This window comes from Stegostoma tigrinum, chromosome 9, assembly GCF_030684315.1.
Source record: "Stegostoma tigrinum isolate sSteTig4 chromosome 9, sSteTig4.hap1, whole genome shotgun sequence".
Taxonomy (NCBI): domain Eukaryota; kingdom Metazoa; phylum Chordata; class Chondrichthyes; order Orectolobiformes; family Stegostomatidae; genus Stegostoma; species Stegostoma tigrinum.
This window is the reverse complement of record NC_081362.1, coordinates 22,345,661-22,351,560: the sequence shown is the minus strand read 5'-3', so window position 1 is coordinate 22,351,560 and position 5,900 is coordinate 22,345,661.

Below are 5,900 nucleotides of genomic sequence, written 5' to 3'. Positions count from 1 at the left end.
AAAATGATGTTTAAAATGATGGGGAATGTACATAAAAATAGAGTTCTGCCATTTCAGAGAGAAATCAGGAAGCACTTTCCTGCAGTCAAGGTGAATTCCCTCCCACAAAAGGTTGGGAAAATTGGAACTTTCTAGACTGAAATTGATGAATTATTGTTAAGGTAAGTTTATTCCAGGATTAGGATCAAAGGTGCATAACAGCTATGGTCTAGTTAAATGACAAAACGGGCTTGAACAACTGAATTACTTCCCCCAGTTCTCACATTTAATTAATTCACCTCAATAATCAGGGCTTTTTTTTGCCAAAAACCTCATCAACATTTATTTTTCTACCCAGGCCCACCAACAATTAACTTTGTGTTCTATAGGAGAAGCTCAGCCTGTTTACTCCCTAACTGCAATGCTGCAAGCTTAAAGAGACAACAAGGTGTAGAGCTGGATGAACGCAGCAGGCCAAGCAGCATCAAAGGAGCAGGAAGGCTGACGTTTCGGGCCTAGACCCTTCTTCAGAAATGGGGGAGGGGAAGGGGGTTCTGAAATAAATAGGGAGAGAGGGGGAGGCGGATCGAAGATGGATAGAGAAGAAGATAGGTGGAGAGGAGACAGACAGATCAAAGAGGGGGGGTTGGAGCAAGTAAAAGTGAGTGTAGGTGGGGAGTTAGGGAGCAGATAGGTCAGTCGAGGGAGGACAGACAGGTAAAGGGGCTGGGGGTAAAGTTAGTAGATAGGAGATGGGGTGGGGCTTGAAGTGGGAGGAGGGAATAGGTGGGAGGAAGGACAGGTTAGGGAATAGGGAGAATAGTCGCAAACCATTTCAACTCCCAATCCCATTCCTCAGATGACATGTCCATCCTGGGCCTCCTGCAGTGCCACAACGATGCCACCCGAAGGTTGCAGAAACAGCAACTCATATTCCGCTTGGGAACCCTGCAGCCCAATGGTAACAATGTGGACTTCTCAAGATTGAAAATCTCCCCTCCCCTAACCGCATCCCAAAATCTGCCCAGCTCTTCCCCGCTTCCCTAACCCGTCCTTCCTCCCACCTATCTCCTCCTCCCACCACAAGCCCCACATCCATCTCCTACCTCCTAACCGCATCCCACCCCCTTGACCTGTCCGTCCTCCCTGGACTGACCTATCTCCTCCCCACCTCCCCACCTACACTCACCTTTACTGGCTCCATCCCTGCCTCCTTGACCTGTCTGTCTCCTCTCCACCTATCTTCTCCTCTATCCATCTTCTATCTGCCTCCCCCTGCTCCCTATTTATTTCAGAACCCCCTTCCCCTCCCCCATTTTTGAAGAAGGGTCTAGGCCCAAAACGTCAGCCTTCCTGCTCCTCTGATGCTGCTTGGCCTGCTGTGTTCATCCAGCACTACACCTTGTTATCTCAGTTTCTCTAGCATCTGCAGTTCCTACTATCTCTGAAACAAGCTTAAAGAGGAAGCCTAGTTATGTTAATTTTATGTACAACCCGTAACTCTGCATTTTTAAGTCTACTTAAATAATAGGTTGTATTTAATTACCCAATGGAGGGTTAATAACCGGGTGGGATAAATGAGTCGATGAAATTCTGAGCCTGAAAGTGGGAGCAAATCTTTTGACAATCTAACAAGTGATGATATCTATCTATTTTAATCTAGTTGTTTGATATTGATAGACATAGTGGATTATACTGTTGGAAAGTGTAGATATTTCAGTTATGCATTAATTCAAATAGCGACAACTACAGGATTTGGGTATCAACCATGGCTCAGTTAGAAGAACTCTCACCTCAGAGAAATGCTTCAAGCCTACTTTACGCATAATCTGGGCTAACCTGCCAGTGAATAACACTGACAAGAGTGTTGGCCAGTCATCTCTCAGATAGGGCATTAAACTCAGGCTCTGTCTAAAACAAGCCATGGCATTACTGTGGAGAAGATGGGCTGTTCTCTTCATATCCTGGCTAATATTTTACCTTCTATTGACACTTAAGCAAAGTAATCTGGTCATTATCACAGGCTGGGAGTTTGTGAGCAAATGGGCTGCTTTATTTCACAATAAAATGATTACCTTTCAGAAGTAATTAATTGACTGTCAAATGCTTTGGCAAATGCTGAGACTCTAGAAGGCATAACACACTGTCTGGAAGTCTATTGTTTAGAAATATTAGTTGTCCAGAATTCTTTTACACAGACCCAAGCAACTCATGGCATCATTTGAAACAGTACTTTGGGTACAGAATATGTAAGGTAAAATATCTGGATAAATCAAAAAAACTTTTGTTACAGCTTCATAACATTTAATGTTGTTATGCTTCAGAAAAATACTTGTATTCATAATTATTTCTGGTCCACAAGTTTTCTGGTTCATATACTTGTGGTTAGATATTCTTATATTATTCTACAATCCAGAAAAACTTCAGATTCAGAAATGACTTGTCTGAAGCATTCCCTCTGTAGAGGTTGCTGCCTATAAATACAAGTTCTGTGCACTGAATTGAAAGAGGGCACAGTCTCCTTGACTTTGCTGTGATGTGGTACAAAGTGTGCTAACTCACTCCCTTCCTGTGCAGTAAATGTGTAATATCCTTAAAGCCATGACTAAATTCCACTGCAATAATAACAGTATGCTATTGATGTTAAAGAAATAGTTTCTGTCTCTTAGTACATAGCTATTCCTGTGCTGTATTGTTCTATAATTCTATTCAGTACTGACTGAAAATCTTGTCTTCCAGGCATCCCAGATTTAGGTAATTTTTAAAAACACATTTACAGTCTTCTCGGTCCTCCAGTCATCTGGAACTTCCTTTATTATAGTTGGTAAATTATTGCCATCCGTGAGCTGGCAGATTGGTGACTCCTTGTTTTGAATTACAATCGACTTTTCAGATGGATTGCACATTTATGCAGATTTGGAGGTGAGGAGATAACTGTGTTGCAGTTATAGGGCTTTCAAATGAATAATAGGCTTTTGAGTGAGTGAAGTATTCCCTTGCCTAGGGAACTATGCAACAGATATAGGAGTGACACATGGATTCCTGTTTCAAATAAGGATGCCTTCATTACAATCTTGTTAAATGCTATGCACCAATAGCTATAATGACTGCTTTGAAAATTAAATGTAATTACTACTGTTGTACACTCTCCATGTGACAAGGTTCATCACACAACAGTCAGCTACGTTTGAGGGTCATTGAATTCTGCAGCTACCAAATACAGAAGTCTTACAATACTGAAGTAGGCGTTATGGGCTGATTTCTAGTTGAGACATGTCATTTCCTTTCTCGTGTGCAACAGTTCACAGATATTACGAGACATCTATCTACCTCGTGTTAAATGGCCTTGTGGGCAAAATTTAATTAACAGTCATTCTTGTGCTCTGACACTAGTCAGATCAATGTTACTGGCCATTCTTTGGATCATTCAGCAAGCCTTCACCTTCAGTCTTTTACAGTTATATTACTGAACAGTTTGTTCTTCTTTACCTGTATGTCCACAATATTGATCTTGTTCCCCGAACATGATGAGTGTTATCCTAACAGTCTTACCTTTCAAGTCCTCAGTGACAGGATCAGGTTGGCCAGCAGGCAGACTTAGTGGTTAGCACTGCTGCCTCACAGCACTAGAGACCCAGGTTCAATTCCACCTTCAGATGACCCTCTGTGTGGAGTTTGCACATTCTCCCTGTGTCAGTGTGGGTTTCTTCCAGGTGCTCTGGTTTCCTCCCTTATTCAAAGATATGCAGGTTAGGTCAATCGGCCATGCAAAATTGTCTATAGAGATCAGGGATGTGCAGGCTAGGTGGATTAGCCATTGGAAATGCAGCATTATAGGGTGAGCGGAGTCTGAGAGGGATGCTCTTTGGAGGGTCAAATCTCCATGGGTCTAGTGGGAAAGCAATTGAGGTAATGAAAAGAGCAATTTTTAATCACAAGTTCCTTTTTTTCCCAACAGCATACAGCTTCTACACTTTGTCATCACCTCGCCAGGGTCACTGTGAGAGCGCTGTGGGAAGTGCTTCTCAAGGAAGACTTTTGTTACACTGAAGAGCTCCAGCTTTGGCCAAGTTAAGAGGCTGCTGATCAAATAAATTATTCTGTCAGATCTCTGACTCCTCTCACAACCTTCTTGGGAGTCACATAAATTACTTTGATTCATCAGGCTGCAAATGCATAAACACACGTTTATATATATGTGTACATATACGGGTGTGCAAGTATGTTGGGAAAAGGCCAGGCCATTCAGCCCCTCAAACTTTTCTGCCATTGTGTTAGATCATGGATGATTTATTCCTCACCTTCATCTGCCCACTATAACAAATGGGGTGATGTGGTGGGTCAGTAGTTAGTACTGCTGCCTCATGGCCCCAGGGGCCCAGGTTTGATTCCACTGTTAGGTGACTGTCTGTGTAGAGTTTGCACATTCTCCCCATGTCTGTGCAAGACACCTCTGGGTGCTCCAGTTTCCTCCGACAGTCCATAATGTCTAGGGATGTGAAGGCTAGGTGGATTGGCCATGGAAAATGCAGGGTTTGGGTGGGATGCTATTCAGAGGGTGGGTGTGGACTTAATAGACTGAATGGCCTGCTTCAACACTGTAGGGATTCTATGACATAAAACAGATTCATATAATGTAACAAATTATACATCATTTGCACATATATGTGTTTGTTTAAGTATTTTAAAGCTTTAAAATATTTGGATGTGCATTACTGGAATGTGCAACATTATGCAACACTAGGTGTTGTTTCCTGAGGCAGTTTTCTATTGAGCAATTAAGGTTCCAGTATATTTTCCTTTTGTGCACTGGAATATTTTTATTACCAAGTTAATGATATTATGATGCTCTGAGACCGATGGGGTTGCAGCGCAGATACTACATCCCAGGCTTTTTGTATTGTGAAGTCATCAACATGCTCATAAAGGTTTTAAAAATAAAATACTACAAATACTGGAAAGGTGAAAGAAAGAAGCTGAGAAAAGTACTGGGGCTGAGCACCATCTACAGAGAGAAACAGAGCCATTGTTTCAGGTCAATGATCCTTCATCAGAGCTTTGCCTCAGTTGGGATACAGGAGGTTGCTTTTGTGCAGCACCTCAGCATACAGCTTGGGAGGATGAACGGGGGAGGGCATGTAAATCTTCCCAAGGAGTGAGCAAGGAACTGGAGTCCTCTTAGTGCATAGACATTTTCTCCATGAGGGAGGCACAATTGGCTATTTATAATTTGAAGGTGAAGTTGTGGAAGGTGTGATCAATGATGCTATCAAACAGCAACTTACTGACTGATTGATTGATTTATTGTTGTCACTTGTACAGAGATAAAGTGTAAAGTGTTGTTTTGCGTGCTATACAGGCAGATTGTACCATATAAAGTAGCAGAACAGAATGCAATATACAGTGTTACAGCTGCAGAGAAGGTGCAGGGAGAGAAAGATCAGAATTAACATTAGAGAGATCTGTTCCAAAAATCTGATAACAGCAGGGAAGAAACTGTTTTTGAATCTTTTGATATGTCTATTCAAAATTTTATATCTTCTGCCTGACAGAAGAGGGTGGAAGAGAGTATAACTGGGGTGTGAGGGGTCTTTGATTATGTTGGTTGCCTACTGAGGCAGTGGGAAGTATAGATGGAGTCACTGGATAGAAGGCTGGTTTGCATGATGGACTGGGCTGTGTTCACAACTCTTTGTTTTTCTTGCAGTCTTGGGAAGAGCTGTTGCCACACCATGCTGTGTTGTATCCAGATTGAATGCCTCCTATAGTACATCTATAAAAATTGCTAAGAATCCTTGTGGACATACGGAATTTCCTTAGTGTCCTGAGGAAGTAGAGACGTTGTTCTGCTTTCTTAACCCTTGCATTGACATAGACGGACCAGGAGAGATTGTTAATGATCATCCCTCCCAGGAACTTGA